This window comes from Zosterops lateralis (assembly GCF_965231275.1).
Source record: "Zosterops lateralis genome assembly, chromosome: 30".
Classification (NCBI taxonomy): Eukaryota; Metazoa; Chordata; class Aves; order Passeriformes; family Zosteropidae; genus Zosterops; species Zosterops lateralis.
This window is the reverse complement of record NC_139790.1, coordinates 5493764-5510071: the sequence shown is the minus strand read 5'-3', so window position 1 is coordinate 5510071 and position 16308 is coordinate 5493764. Positions and strand designations below refer to the sequence as shown.

Below are 16308 nucleotides of genomic sequence, written 5' to 3'. Positions count from 1 at the left end.
CTGTAGGACACATGGTGAATTAATTTATTTTAATAAAATAAAAAAAGAAAGATTGGAGATGTATTAAGCATTACAATGTGTAATATTTTAATAAAATCACTTTCTGTGATGTTAAAGTAGTTTTGCAAGCAGCTGGACCTTGCTGATGGTGTTTTGCTCTCCTGTTGGAGCTCTGACTTTAAGCAGGATGGTATTGCAGCAGGCATTTTCCCTTGCCAGGAGCAGCTGTGCCCTGTTATTCCCTTCCTGGAGACCAGGGAGGGTCTGGTTGGAGCGGGCAGCGGCTACCAGGGTTTCCCCAAGGCTGCCAGGCTCTGCAGTCACCGCGGGGCTGCGAGATCGGCACCACAAACTCTGCTCCTGTCACATCCTGGCTGCCTGGGGGCGTGTGGCATCATGTGTGACAGGGCTCACAGCCCCCAGGGAGACATTCCCAGTGCCTCCCAACAGGATCAGGGAGGAGGGCTGTGCCTGTGGGATCTCTGGATGGAAAATGCACTGTCAAGCTGGAAAAGGAGAGGAGAGTCTCTCCAGAAACCCTAGGCAAGTCAGACAGGAGATATTCTTTAAATGCTGCCACCGTACTGTTGCTTTTCTTTGGAGACGTTAAAAAATTCTTGCCATTTCTTGCCATCTCGCTTTGGTTTTCACAGCAGTTGACTCTTAGAGTCCCCAAAAGGCTTTTCCCAGAGAAAACAGGCATCTACGTCCTTTCCTTAGTGTAACCCTGGGGTGTTCCTGAGTGGGTGAAGTGTTTCTTAGAGTAACTCCTTTCAGAGAGCAAGGAAAAGGGCCCCTGAGCGAGGAGGGAAGGTGAAGATGTGGTGTTTTCCAGACAGAGCGAGTTGCTGAAATTTTCGATGAAGAAAGCAGGCTCAGGCTTTTTGCTTATTTTAGCCTAACTAGAATTCAACTCTTTCAAATTTCCAATCTACTGTTGGTTAGAGTATGCTTCTTCCTGTGTTAAACCGTTATGACACTTTCTTAAATAGCACCTGTGTTTAACTCCAGACTGTTTATTTTGTTATTGTCATAATTTTGTTATTTCCACCTTGATTTATGGGTTGATTGGAATAATAGTGCGTCTGTCTATTTGCCATTGGCTGTATGGCATGGCAATGCTAATTTCTAAAATAAAACATAGCAATTCTTAGTATATTGGTAAGATGTTAAAATAAAAATAGCTTAGTTATGCTGATCTTTATAAATCCAGACTTCAGTTCACCTGATTTTAAACGGTTAATGTAGAAGATACAGCAAAGTAATAGGCAGATAATTTATCTTAGCTTTCAAGTGGGAAATATCTTGCTCTAAGAGGTTTGAGCCTGATAAGAACTTTGATCCTGAAAGAAAAAGAAAAACTGATTAGATTTACACTGAGAAAATAAGAGAACATTGTAGTGGAAATTTTTCCAACTTAGTGTTGGAAATGTACCAGGAAAAGTCACTTAAAAACTCAGCTGTATTGTTTTAGGCGTATACAGTGAGCACTTGTTTATTTTGGAGCACAAAGGCTCTCAGCAGCAGACTCACCAGGAGCTGGGTAAGGGAGGTAGGAGGGAATTCCTCTGCACAGGGCTTGGATCTGTTTTCCTGATGGGCTCAAGCTTTGTATTCTGTTTCTGGAGATAATGAAGCGATTCCCTCTGGGTTGCAATTGGTAAGGCCCAGGTCCCTGAGCATCAAAGAAACAAAGCTAGAAAACAGCATTTAGGAAAACCATCATTGGAATTCAGAACTTCTGCACACTTTATTGCGGGGTAAGAGGTTATTCCTGTGCAATGCAACTTTAGAAGGAACTTTTAGAGCAACTCAGCTCTGCTGAGAAGGTGCTCTTCAGTTCTCAGCATGTGTAGGAACAAGTGCTTTTCACTGAAAATCAATCGGCTTTTGCACCACTTTCAACCACTATCCTACCTTGTGTCCTGCGAGGGGTGCAGGAAAGTGTTTGCCAAGCCAAAACCTCTTGCTGGTTGTAGCAATGATGCAAGTGTTCTTTGAAAACACCTTGGTTGCAACATAACCCTATTAAAATTAAACAAAAACCCCTTTTTGTTGCAAACAATGTACAGGGAAGGAGAAGTGCATTGCTAGGAGAGAGGCACCGGTTAAAAGAAAGGTTTCCTACAGTGCAAATAGCCACAGGGAAAGAAAAATATTGTTTCTTTCACTTATATTGTTTAGGTAAATGTGTCATGGAGGCTGATGAGAGACTTTGGTAAAAGGTAAATTGCCCCTCCAGTAATGCCACATGTATGATGTGTTCTCCTGCTTAGGGCAGGTGAAGGAATTTGCTGCTGAAAAGCTAACACAGCACACAGTGCACCAGAAACAGTCCCAAGGCTGAAGGAACATATTTTTAAGTATCTCCTCTGAAATCTGGTGACATTTTACAGAATCAAAGAATCAACCAGATTGGAAAACATCTTTGAGATCATCGAGTCCAACCAATGACCTAACACCTCTTTGTCAACCAGACCATGGCAGTGAGTGCCACATCCAATCTTTTCTTAAACCCCTCCAGGGAAGGTGACTCCACCACGTCCTTGGGTAGCCCATTCCAATGCCCAGTCACGCTTTCTGTGAGTAAATTCTTCTAATGTACAGCCTACACTTCCCCTTGTGCTGATGAGTTCTCTTGTCCTATTGCAAGTTACCTGGGGGCAGAGATGAACCCCCACCTGGCTGCACCCTCCTTTCAGGGAGTTATAGGGAGTCCTGAGGTCTCCCCTGAGCCTCCTCTTCTCCAGGCTCAACAGCCCCAGCTTCCTCCACATAGGGCTTGTGTTCCAGATCCTCCGCCAGCCTTGTTGTCCTTCTCTGGACACACTCCAGCATGTCAACATCCTTCCCTTTTATGGGAAAGCGATAAGTGTACTTACAGGGAACTTCATTTGGATGGTAGGCCAGGCCAGCTCTGCTGCTAATTGATGTGTACTCTTACTTTTTATACATAATATCCCAAAGTTAAATCTGAAAATGGGTTTACCTTATTGGCAGGTGCCCTGTGTTCACAGAAGCATGACGAGTTTCCTGGGGAAGTGCTCTGATAAGAGGAGGCTTTGATACCTGCCTGATTGAATTCATTGCATACAGGGAAGTGAGGGAAAACCCATGAGGGTCATGGTAAGCTCAATGTATTTAACAGTCGCTTTTAAATGGAAAAAGAACTTACAATCAGAAGCAGAGCACAGATTCCCAGTAAGCTTGTAGTGATGCTTTGTGCCAGTGTGGCAAAGGACTCAGCCTGAAGTTGTGTCTCTAACCAAAAGCACCATTCAAACCAAGGGGGTGGTAATCTTGCTATGTTAAAAATGTTAAGTGAGTCCCAGGGGATGATGAGGTTGGTTCTAAATCATAGGAATTGCTGAGTTCTTTTGCTGACCTTCCTTTCTGAGCTCATTCAGGATCTGCTTTCTGCTTGTCAGACATGGCCCTGAATCTTCACAGAGCCTCTTCAGGAGAGCAGAACGTGATTATGGATTAAGGGCTCATTTGAGAAAGGGACCAGAAACTAGAGGTAGCAGAATTTGTGTGAGGTAGGAGCACTGACAAGGGGCATTTTATGTCTCGTGTTATTTAGGAAGTAGATTTTAATCTTTCATTGAATTTGATATACAGAGCCATGGCCCAGGAGCCTGTGGTAATTTGGATTTGCTTTTTTGCTGTGCTGAACAAAAGATTCCAGGTTCCAGAAGCAGCACTCCCAGAGGAGCTCACTTCCCAACTCCCCAAGTGCTTTGTATTTGACAACAGTTCTGCCAGTCCCCATGTGCTGATTGTGCCCTTGGCTGCAATTCACAGTGGGTTTGCACACTAAAGCTTGCTGTGCATTGCCAGCCTGGCATGATGGGAACTTGGTGTTGCTCTGATCTGATGCTTCTGAACACTCTTGTCCTCTACCATCCATTGCCAAGGATTATTGTTGCAGCTGTTCCTGGAAAAGCCAGGGGATCTTACATTTTTTGGGAAGGGGAGGCCCAATTGTCACTTGTGCTTCTCAGGGCCACACTCTGTCCTTCTGTTCCTGCCTGGAGCCTTGCTGAGTCCTGAGGAGGTGCAGCAGTCTGCCAGTGCTGTGAGCAGAGTGCTCAGCTTTTCATCTGTTTCACATCCATTTAAACTTTGCTCAAGGTGTCAAATATGGTGAATGAAAGTGATAAACTACCAAGGGGAAAGATTTATGGCTCTTCTAATCAGACTGGTTTGTGCATGCCAAATGACAGGTTATGTCCTTAGCCTTCAAGATACCAAATACACATCGAAGTCTTACTTTGTATGCTAGAAAATCCTATTTAGCCTCTGGAAATTCCGTAAGTTGAGCCTACCTGAAGAAAGGTGAGAGAAACCGAGCTGTAGACTTCTCCTCCTCTCTCTAGTGTCATTACCCATGAGTTGGAAAGCAGTTTTGTCCCTAGCTTCCACCAGTCCGAGCCAACTTGGCCATTACAGAAGTGCATCACCCTTGGAGCCCTGACCCTGCACATCTTCCCTCAGCTTCTGAGCACTTGAGCAGTTTGTGTGGCAAATGCACAACTTACTCACTTGCCATTATGCACAGTTCATGAATTTAATCACAGCAGCAGTAGAGCCAGAAAAAGGGGCAGGGAAGGGGCTTTGTATGCATAAGACCCTGTTTTCTTTCCAGTATGGGTTTGTCTCTGTGTCCTGTTTAAAGCTCTGCTCAAGGCATTCTGTTTCCATAGTAAATTCTTGTCCAACTATGCAGCAACCTCCAAAGGATAAGAAACATTCCAGAATTCACCCTGTCCTCAAATTACTGTTTGATTCTGTGCACACAGATTTTCATGTGTTTTTTTCTGCTCCATGCTGTCTAGCAAGAGTAAAACTGATGAAATTATTTCTGGTTTCATCCTTGAAGCTGGACCTTGAGGATTTTCTTTTAACTATGGAATGTGATTAATTCTGTCCTTGAGCCACAGTTTTCTAGACTAGGTCATGCTGCCTTTATCTAGAGCATGGCATGCCCACCTGAGTGCAAATGGGAGCATGGAGAATTATATTGATTTTTAGAGGTGTTGCTTCACTCTTTACCTTTTCTCCCACTACCTGCTGACTCCCAGATAAAGTAAATATTTATGAAAGGTACCTGGAGAAAAACCCCATGAGTCACCATGAGAGTTTATTGTGATCATATAATCTCAGCATAACTTGATTGAATCCTCCTTTACATGTTTAAATTTCTGTTTTTAAAATAGACTTGTACTGAAATGCTGCAATTTTACTCTTCACTGAATGCTCAGGGTCCTCCTCTTTACCTGGTTTTTAGTGGATAACAGTGTAACATAATGTTTCAAATTCTTCTGGAAATTTCCTAAGTTATTCTATAGCTTTATAATGTTTCATCAGAAATAGAATGTATTTAAACATAGAATGTATTTTAAAATTTTTGGCCTTACGAAAAAAACAGAAATTTTGTTTTGTGTGAAAATAAGCATTGCTGTGCTGTAACTGTAACACCATGTTAATTGTTCTGTAATTCCACAGAGACTCCCCTTTCCCCTAAAAAAGGTAAATTCACTGCTTTGCCCTTCATTCCTTCTGGCTTTTGTGCCCCCTAAATCAAGATTTTTAATGTGAGGCATCTTCTCCCAGAGAAGGAAGATCCTAACTGTGAATGCCTTGTTTGTACCATGCACACCCTGGGGCTTGCCCAGCTCTCTGGCTGTGCCTTGTGTTGAGAGTGAAAATGAAAAGAGCATTCAAAGGGCTCAAATAGGGCAGAAAAGAGATAATAAAAATGTTTCCTTGGACGTTTCAAAGATGATTGAAGGGTAGAGTAATGAGAAACAAGCCAGAGGTCATCTATGCAAAAGGTTTTTAATTGAAAGCTCTAGTCAACAAATGATCTGTTTCAGCATCTGAACCATCAAGAACAAAACTCTTGAAAGAAGAGGTGTCAGGGAAGAACATCATCAGGGTTGGCTTTGGGAAGCAGCTCTGAAGTCTGGATCTCAGTTCAAGAAAGGTAAGGTTTTCAGAACTGTCCATTGCCCCTGCAGTACTTCAGCTCCACAAGTCTCAAGATGTTAAGTGCAATGCAGGATCGTTGATTGTACTGGGGTCCTTTAAAAAATCAATCAAACAAAAAATACAATTAGTTCATAGGGAAGATATTCTTGGGTAATAGATGAGAGCTCATTTTTGTTCCTTCAAGTGAACTAGGTTGTCCAGAATTCCTGTATAAGAAATTGTTTCATAGACAAAGAATCTCTTTGAAGTCATAATACAACACTGGGTCTCTAGTACAGAAATGAGGGAACAGTGGTGCATACAGGTACCCTTTCTCTTAGTGTAGGCATTGCAGAAGATATCAACATGTAAAATCCTATGCAATAACTTAAGCCAACTTAAACTTCACAGAAGGGGGTAACATGGGTATAGATCAGGTCATTTTTGGAGGCTGTGCCTTAACCTTGTTTCAGTCCTGATCTGTGGAGTCATCAAACCCTTTGTGTAGCTGCTGAAGCCCTTGATTTCTGTGCATCTCAAAGTAGAAGTGCAGTAATTCTGCATGGTTCATTTCCCGCAGGAAACAAACACCGCCTCACATGAAGACAGAATTCCTTTGCTTGCACTCACCGTGAACTTCATAAGCCACGTAGGTGGTGAGTCCGCTGCACATAGAGAAGACGTCCGCTCCGTAAGAGCTGAGGTTGTTGACCAGTCCATTGGCGACAAAGGTGATCTTCTTGGTAGGTCTTCCAAAACCGATCTGGTTCTAAAAGACAAATATCAGCATTCAGCAAGCTCAGTGTCAGGAGCTGCTTCCCTTTTAGGCCTATGCCTGCCTATGAAATGATTACTCAAGGCTGAGTGTTTGAGCCCAAACTGCCTTTAGGGACACCTTTTAATCACCTGGGAGCCCTGTGGGACCTCTAGCTAGCCTTGAAGGCAGCAGCCAAGGCAGAGCCTGTTCTCAGGGAGTCAAGGTGCAGGGAGCCTGAGGGGAAGTGGCAGTGCAAGGAAAGCGCTGAAGAGGAGAAGAGGAGTGTGGCCGCTCTGTGGAGCCAGAGCTGCTTCCAAAGCCTTTGCTGAGTCTCTGCCCTCACCCCTCAGAGGCACTTGGCTGGAAGGCCAGCAGGAGAAGACTCTCCCTGCAGCCCGTTCTAATCTGGAACCAAAGAGGGCAGCAGCAAGCCTGGGCAGAGAGATTTGCTCTTGGACTATTTGCAGGTGGTGCTTAGGGCCCTTCTCTGAGAGCCCTGGGTTCTCTAGTGGGACAAGTCCCAGCATCTCCCGTGGGCTCTGTTTCTAAGGAATTGCCACTCTCTTTTTGTCCTGGAATGCTTTGTGGCCTGGCCCAAGTCCCTGGCTACTTTCCTGCTCTTTCCTCCTGCACTCTGGGCTTCCCTCTGCTCTCTCGCTCCTTCCTGAGCTAGGGTCACAGGCCTCCAGGTGTGACTCCTCCCGTGAATGTGGGGGAAAGGCTGTGGAATAGGGAGACACTCTCTTGTGAGCCAAAGGAAAAAGGCAGTCCGGCCAAGAGCAGCTGCAAGGCCACGTTGTCAGCTGACCAATGCAGTTTGGTATTGAAAAGTCTGTGAAGGACTTTGAGATCCTGGCATGCTAATGGGATGAAGGCCCTTGAAGGGCTCCTCAGAGCAAGGCCTTGGCCAGCAAGCTGCAGAGCTCAGCATCGTAATGCAGAGAAAGGGGAGCTGGGGAGGGAATGCTGCAATCCCTTCCTTCTTTTGGCAAAGCAGTCCTACAAGAAATTCCCAATCTGCCTTACTGTTCAGAGAGAGGAAACCATTCCACTAGAGACAACCTGATCCTCTCCAGAAAGAAAATGCATATGAAGAAATGGCTCAATGATCTCCAGTGTATAGGCAGGGTTGGCAGAGATGGCTCTGATTGTTACATAGGCTTTCAAAATAATGGACTTTGATGAAAGTGTTTCTGAAAGCCGGCTGCACAATGCTTCCTTCTCACTGGGGCACAAAGTGTTGAGATTTGCTTCAGGAGGATACACCTTACTACAGCAAGCCATAATCTGTAGCTAAAGCAGAATCTTTTTGCTTACGCCTTTACTGATAACACTCTGCTGGTTTTCTTCTGCCCCTTAGGTTTTCTTGCTCTTTAAAGACTTGATTTTTTTAAGGACTCAGTTCTGAGTATTCAGTGGAAGCCGATGACTACCAAAGGTGAATATCCTAAATACTGATGCTGTTTTTTAAATGGCTGTGTTAATTTAGTGGATGGAGCTCACATTCACATGGTCGTTATTTGCAAACATTTTGAGAGATGGTTTAAAATTTTTGACCTTCTTGGGATATTTGTTCTTAATCAAATACACCTCAACCAAAGAAATTCATTTCTTTACCATGCAAGGTATGGGAGATTATAAAGGGTACCTTACCACACATCTATGCTCTTGGGTCCTAACAGACTATTAAAATTGGTCAGTATAAAAACTAATTGCAAACTATGTAAAAATTGCCCAGGATATCTACAACATTAATTAAAAATGAGAAACCTTCACCCTAAATGGCTTATTCTTATTTATGAACCTTTTTAAAAAAGATATAATTCATAATAAATTGATCTAAATAATTAAGAGTGTGATATAAATCGCTTCTAAACACCTAATGGTTTAAAAGGCTTTGAAAATAGCAGTCTTCCACATCTGTTTACTTTCAAATACTGAGGAGCATTGCAAGTGATTCCTCCATTAAATTCTTACCCTCCTCTCTGCAGCCACTTTGACAAGTGCAGCAAATGTGGGCATCTCACTTCTGTTCATGGTGGAAATGTAGCATGTTCTCTCTTGCAGCACTTTTGTTGCAATGACACCCTGTAAAATCAAATTAATGAGCACTCACAATTCCATTTTTTCTAACTGCTGACATTGGACTAAAGTTTGGATTGAAACAATAACAAATGCTGAGAGTTTCTACCCCATATCATGCACTCCAAAATTTAGGATAAGGAAAATAATTGCTGTCCCTGGGCCATCTCTATGAGGAGCCCATCTCCTCATATACATTTTGAAAAAGCCCCCTCCCTGCCACTCACCCTATTGTAGTTCCAGATGGTTTTCCAGGACAAACGGTTGCTCTTTTGTTCAATAATTGCCTTTTGTGTTTGACTATTGATGCTTATGCTTTGTGAGACACCAGAGATGGAGATTTGAGAGTTCCCACCAGAGATGGAGATTTGGGAATCTCCATCATGGATGATTTGTTGGTTGTTATCTGTCTGCTGAGATAAGAAAAAACACATGAAATACTTTAAGACTCTGCAAGTACCTAGGTCTCATATCACAAATTTACAAAAAATCCCTGCAAGAAAAGAATAAGTACTCTGATCCAGGAAGAGATTGCGGTGGAGGTGTATATTAAAATGAGGAAGAGATATTAAAAAAACCCCCAAAACAATAAAAAAAAAAAAAGGCTGCGGCAGTGAGCAGAGGCCGTAAAAAATCTTTTCATGGATTCAGTGAATCACTGCTACATCTGATAGCTGTCATCTGATGGCGTTAGAGGTAGATGCATGCAAAAGACCTGACCATACTAAATCCACGTGCAAAGTCCTGGACAGAAAACTCTGTTTACCCATTGCTCTTTTAAAATATCTGCACCCTCAATCAGGAACATCTCAAAAGATGAGATGCCACGCAAGAAGGCCATTTGAGTTGGTTTTAGGCAGCAGATCTGGAGCCCTCTCATTTGCTTAAAGAATAGTAGGGGCTAAGGTTTTCTCACCTGTCCATTGCCATTCCAATTGCCATTCCAATTGCCATTCCAACTGCCATTCCAGTTGCCATTCCAACTGCCATTCCATATGCCATTCCAGTTACCATTGCCATTCCAATTGCCATTGTTGCCATTCCATATGCCATTCCAACTGCCATTGTTGCCATTCCATATGCCATTCCAACTGCCATTGTAGCCATTCCATATGCCATTCCAATTGCCATTGTTGCCATTCCAATTTCCATTCCAATTGCCATTGCCCTGGCAGTACTCCAGCTCCACAGCTCTCAGGACATTGAGGGTAAGGCATGATCCCAGATTCACCTGGGGTCCTTGGAATGCTGAGAAAGAAAAGACAAAACCCCATGAGCTAATGCTTAAGACCTTGGTTGCTGTTCTACGGGAGAGCGCTGGTGTTGCTCTGAGCCTGCCAGGTTCTGAAGAATTGCTGTACTGGGAATGTTTGAGCTGTGTGAGGGACAGATTCTCTTGGAGTCCCCAAAGAGTGCTCTGTGGCTCAGCAAGGAATGCTCACAAAGAGATGCTCTTGAACACCCCTTGGGATTTCCCGTGCAGAAATGGGGGCTGTGTTGCACTGGCTCGTGTGAGTTGCAATGGCTGGGCATTACATGGCGAGGCTGCTGCCGTTCCTGGGCATGCCCAGTCACACGGGCTGTGCTGTTCTGAAAGAATCCAACCAGGTGTAGGTCATTAAAGCCCTGGGGAATGAGCTTGTTGCCCCTGGGGAAAACCTACAGGGATCCGATGCACTTGACTTAGTGTTGTTAAGCACAAGGGTTTGGTGGCTGCCTGGGTCAACTCGTCAGCAAGCTCTGACCTATAAAACAGCAGTTCTTATGCCGACCCTTGTTCTTGACTGGGCGTTACAGGGGAGTGCAGTGGGAGTCGAAACAGTCTGTGCTCAAACAGGGAAGCCCCATTAAGCTTCCCTGAAGGAAGCTGTAACGGGGTTTTGTTTGGGTCATTTATGGGGGCCGTGATACTGCCCGGTTCCAGTCCTGATCTGAAGAGGTGGCAAACACTTTGTGCAACTGCTCTGAAGCCCTTGGTTTCTGTCTGTCAAAAAAGGAAAAACCAGCAATTGTGCCTAAAAATTGGCCCAAGAAAAAATAAGCTAGGTCAGTCACACTGGGAATTCCCATGCTTAGCACTCACTGTGAACTTGGTAAGCCATGTAGGTGGTGAGTCCGCTGCACATAGCAATGATATCTGCTCCGTAGGAGTTGAGGTTGTTGACCAATCCATTGGTGACAAAGGTGATCTTCTTGGTAAGTCTTCCAACAAAAATCGGGTTCTAAATATCAGAAACCAGCATTCAGCAAGCTCAGTGTCAGGAGCTGCTTCCCTTTTAGGCTTATTCCTAACTCTGGAGAGATGACTCGAGGCTGGGTTTTTGAGCGTAAACTGCCTTTAGGGACACCTTTTAATCACCTGGGAGCCCTGTGGGACCTCTAGCTAGCCTTGAAGGCAGCAGCCAAGGCAGAGCCTGTTCTCAGGGAGTCAAGGTGCAGGGAGCCTGAGGGGAAGTGGCAGTGCAAGGAAAGCGCTGAAGAGGAGAAGAGGAGTGTGGCCGCTCTGTGGAGCCAGAGCTGCTTCCAAAGCCTTTGCTGAGTCTCTGCCCTCACCCCTCAGAGGCACTTGGCTGGAAGGCCGGCAGGAGAAGACTCTCCCTGCAGCCCGTTCTAATCTGGAACCAAAGAGGGCAGCAACAAGCCTGGGCAGAGAGATTTGCTCTTGGACTATTTGCAGGTGGTGCTTAGGGCCCTTCTCTGAGAGCCCTGGGTTCTCTAGTGGGACAAGTCCCAGCGTCTCCCGTGGGCTCTGTTTCTAAGGAATTGCCACTCTCTTTTTGTCCTGGAATGCTTTGGGGCCTGGCCCAAGTCCCTGGCTGCTTTCCTGCTCTTTCCTCCTGCACTCTGGGCTTCCCTCTGCTCTCTCGCTCCTTCCTGAGCTAGAGTCACAGGCCTCCAGGTGTGACTCCTCCCGTGAATGTGGAGGAAAGGCTGTGGAATAGGGAGACACTCTCTTGTGAGCCAAAGGAAAAGGCAGTCCGGCCAAGAGCAGCTGCAAGGCCATGTTAATGCAGTTTGGTATTGAAAAGTCTGTGAAGGACTTTGAGATCCTGGCATGCTAATGGGATGAAGGCCCTTGAAGGGCTCCTCAGAGCAAGGCCTTGGCCAGCAAGCTGCAGAGCTCAGCATCGTAATGCAGAGAAAGGGGAGCTGGGGAGGGAATGCTGCAATCCCTTCCTTCTTTTGGCAAAGCATTCCTACAACATATTCCCCATCGGCATTACCGTTCAGAGAGAGGAAACCCTGCCACTTGTCACACGTCCATTCTGTCCGGAAAGCAAAAGCACGTGACGGAACAGCCCGATGAAGTCCAGGGCGAGAGAGAAACCTGCTACTCCTTGGGAATCTTACCCTGCTCTCCTGTGCCAGGCGGGCCAGATTATCAAAGCGGGGCATCTCACTTCTGTTCATGATGGAAATGTAGCAGGTGTTCTGTTGCGGGACTTTGGTTGCAATGACGCCCTGTGAAATAAAAGTATTCAGCACTCAACGATGCGTTTTTTCCAGTTGTTCTCATTTGGATAGAGTCGCAATGGAACCCTTAAGAAATGCAGAGAGTTTCTGCCCCACATCATGGTCTCCAGACATTCAGAATAAAGACACAATTGCTGTCCCTGGGTCGAAAGTGCGAGGCGCCAGTCTCTTGGAAGCTTTTTGAATGAGCCCCCTCTGTGCCACTCACCGTGTTGTAGTTCCAGATGGTTTTCCAGGACCCACTGATGCTCCTTTTCTCGATGATGGCCACGCGCCATTGCCGGTTGATGGTCACAATTTGGGACTGGCCACCAATGATGACTTGCGTGTTGTTGAGGAGGATGTCTGGAATCTGCTGAGACTAAAGCGCCAAGGGAAAGGACAAGACATTTCACCTTTGGCGGGAGACAGTGACATCCCCAAATCTTCCCAAAAATCCCTGCTGCAATGGCAATGCTGCCCCCCAGGAAGTGCCCGGCCCTGCCCTCAGTCTTTTCCAAAGCACCTAGAATCAAGGCTGTGGCTTTGGGCAAAGGCCGTAGCTATTCATTTAATGGATGCAGTGAATCATTGCCGCATCTGAGAGCTGTCATCTGGTGCCTTTAAAGGTAGACACGTGCAAGTGCACTGGCCATAGCAAATCCATGCTCAAGGTCCTTGATGTAAACTTCTGCTCACCCAGTGCTCTTTAAAAGAGGCATCTGTAGCCTCAAACAGGAACCTCTCAAAAGCGGAGACTCCTGGCAAGAAGGGTATCAGGGCAGCAGCTCTGGAGCCCCGCCCACCCCCTCCCACCCCCCCCCACCCCCCCCGCCGTTGGTTGAAGAAAGGTAAAGAGGTAAAGGCTGAGGTTTTCTCACCGGAAAATTGCCATTCCAGTTGCCATTCCAATTGCCATTGCCATTCCAATTGCCATTCCAATTGCCGTTCCAATTGTTATTGCCGTTCCAATTGCCGTTCCAATTGCCGTTCCAATTGCCGTTCCAGTTGCCATTGTTGTCATTCCAGTTGCCATTGTTGCCATTCCAAATGCCATTCCATATGCCATTCCAGTGTCCATTGTTGCCATTCCAATTGCCATTGTTGCCGTTCCAAATGCCGTTCCAGTTGCCGTTCCAGTTGCCATTCCAATTGCCATTGTTTTCATGCCAAATGCCATTGTTTTCATGCCAAATGCCATTCCAATTTCCATTGTTGCCATTCCAAATGCCATTCCAATTGCCGTTGTTGCCATTCCATATGCCATTCCAATTGCCATTGTTGCCATTCCAATTACCATTCCAATTTCCATTCCAATTGCCATTGCCCTGGCAGTACTCCAGCTCCACAGCTCTCAGGACATCGAGGGTAAGGCATGATCCCAGATTCACCTGGGGTCCTTGGAATGCTGAGAAAGAAAAGACAAAACCCCATGAGCTAATGCTTAAGACCTTGGTTGCTGTTCTACGGGAGAGCGCTGGTGTTGCTCTGAGCCTGCCAGGTCTGTAAGAACTGCTGCACTGGGAATGTTTGAGCTGTGTGAGGGACAGATTCTCTTGGAGTCCCCAAAGAGCACCAGCTCTGTGACTCAGCAAGGAACGCTCATAAAGATATGCTCTCGAACACCCCTTGGGAATTCCCGTGCAGAAATGGGGGCTGTGTTGCACTGGCTCGTGTGAGTCGCAATGGCTGGGCATTACATGACGAGGCTGCTGCCCGTTCCTGGGCATGCCCAGTCACACGGGCTGTGACGTTCTGAAAGAATCCAACCAGGTGTAGGTCATTAAAGCCCTGGGGAATGAGCTTGTTGCCCCTGGGGAAAAACCTACGGGGATCAGAGGCACTTGACTTAGTGTTGTGAAGCACAAGGATTTGGTGGCTGCCTGGGTGAACTCATGAGCAAGGTCGGACCTGGGGGACAATGGTTCTTAGACTGACCCTCGTTCTTGACTGGGCGTTACAGGGGAGCACAGTGTGAGCCGAAACAGTCTGTGCCCAAACAGGGAAGCCCCATTAAGCTTCCCTGAAGGGAGCTGTGTAAGGGGTTTTTTTCGGGGCATTTATGGAAGCCGTGACACCACCCTGTTCCAGTCCTGATCTATAGAGGTCGCAAACATTTTGTGCAACTGCTTTGGAGCCCTTGGTGTCTGTGTGTCTCAAAATGGAGGAGCAGCAATTGTGGCTTAGTCATGGCCCAAGAGACAAAAAGGCCAGGTCAGTCACACTGGGAATTCCCAATGCTTTGCACTCACTGTGAACTTGGTAAGCCATGTAGGTGGTGAGTCCGCTGCACATAGCAGTGATGTCTATTCCATAGGAGTTGAGGTTGTTGACCAATCCATTGGTGACAAAGGTGATCTTCTTGGTAAGTCTTCCAACAAAAATCGGGTTCTAAATATCAGAAACCAGCATTCAGCAAGCTCCAAGTTAGGAGCTGATTCCTCCTCGGCTGATCCCTAGCTCTTGGAAGAATGACTTAGGCCTGGGTTTCTGAGTCACAGCTACCTTTAGAGACACCTTGTAATCACCTGGGGCCCTGTCAGACCACTTGCAAGCCTTGAAGGCCGCAGCAAAGGCCTGGCTCCTTCGAAGGGAGTCAAGGTGCAGGGAGCCTGAGTGGAAGTGGCAGCAGCGGAAAAGCTCTGAAGGGCTCCACAAAGAACAGGTTCGCCCAGCAGGCTGCAGAGCTTTCTCCAGAGGGAAAGTGGGGGAGGGAATGCTGCAGCCCCTTCCTTCTTTTGGCAAAGCATTCCTACAACAGATTCCCCATCGGCATTACCGTTCAGAGAGAGGAAACCCTGCCACTTGTCACAAGCCCATTCTGTCCGGAAAGCAAAAGCACGTGACGGAACAGCCCGATGAAGTCCAGGGCGAGAGAGAAACCTGCTACTCCTTGGGAATCTTACCCTGCTCTCCTGTGCCAGGCGGGCCAGATTATCAAAGCGGGGCATCTCGCTTCTGTTCATGATGGAAATGTAGCAGGTGTTCTGTTGCGGGACTTTGGTTGCAATGACGCCCTGTGAAATAAAAGTATTCAGCACTCAACGATCCGTTTTTTCCAGTTGTTCTCATTTGGATAGAGTCGCAATGGAACCCTTAAGAAATGCAGAGAGTTTCTGCCCCACATCATGGTCTCCAGACATTCAGAATAAAGACACAATTGCTGTCCCTGATCCAGTTGTATTAGAGGCCAGTCTCCTTGGAAGCTTTTTGAATGAGTCCCCTCTGTGCCACTCACCGTGTTGTAGTTCCAGATGGTTTTCCAGGACCCACTGATGCTCCTTTTCTCGATGATGGCCACGCGCCATTGCCGGTTGATGGTCACAATTTGGGACTGGCCACCAATGATGACTTGCGTGTTGTTGAGGAGGATGTCTGGAATCTGCTGAGACTAAAGCACCAAGGGAAAGGACAAGACATTTCACCTTTGGCGGGAGACAGTGACATCCCCAAATCTTCCCAAAAATCCCTGCTGCAATGGCAATGCTGCCCCCCAGGAAGTGCCCGGCCCTGCCCTCAGTCTTTTCCAAAGCACCCAGAATCAAGGCCTGTGGCTTTGGGCAAAGGCCGTAGCTATTCGTTTAATGGATTCAGTGAATCATTGCCTCTGAGATCATCTGAGAGCTGTCATCTGGTGCCTTTAAAGGTAGACGCGTGCAAGTGCACTGGCCATAGCAAAGCCATGTTCAAGGTTGGGGATGGAAACCTCTGCTGACTCATTGCTCTGTTTCAGCATCTGCACCCTCAAGTAGGCTGAAATACCCTAGCACCTCGCAAAAGAGGAGATGCCAGGCAAGAAAAGGCATCAGGGTTGGCTTTGGGCAGCAGCTCTGCAGCCCTCCTGTTTTGGTTGAAGAAAGGCAAGGGCTAAGGTTTTCTCACCGGGAAATTGGTAGTGCCATTGCCCTGGCAGTACTCCAGCTCCACAGCTCTCAGGACATCGAGGGTAAGGCATGATCCCAGATTCACCTGGGGTCCTTGGAATGCTGAGAAAGAAAAAACAAAACCCCATGAGCTAATGCCTTAGACTTTGCCTACCCTTC

At 46.4% G+C, this 16308-nt stretch overlaps 1 long non-coding RNA gene across 3 annotated transcripts; it reads left to right on the top strand.

Annotated features, from left to right (window-relative positions):
• Positions 1-3004: 3004 nt before the first annotated feature.
• LOC310920363 lies at positions 3005-15115 on the top strand. Of its 3 annotated transcripts, none has more exons than XR_014591981.1 (4): positions 3005-3126; positions 5880-5989; positions 6554-6716; positions 15027-15115. It is a non-coding gene; the product is annotated as an uncharacterized lncRNA (long non-coding RNA). The 3 variants fall into 3 exon arrangements; XR_014591982.1 differs by lacking the exon at positions 15027-15115 and adding an exon at positions 8091-10064; XR_014591983.1 differs by lacking the exon at positions 15027-15115 and having other exon boundaries at positions 6554-7074.
• Positions 15116-16308: the final 1193 nt, after the last annotated feature.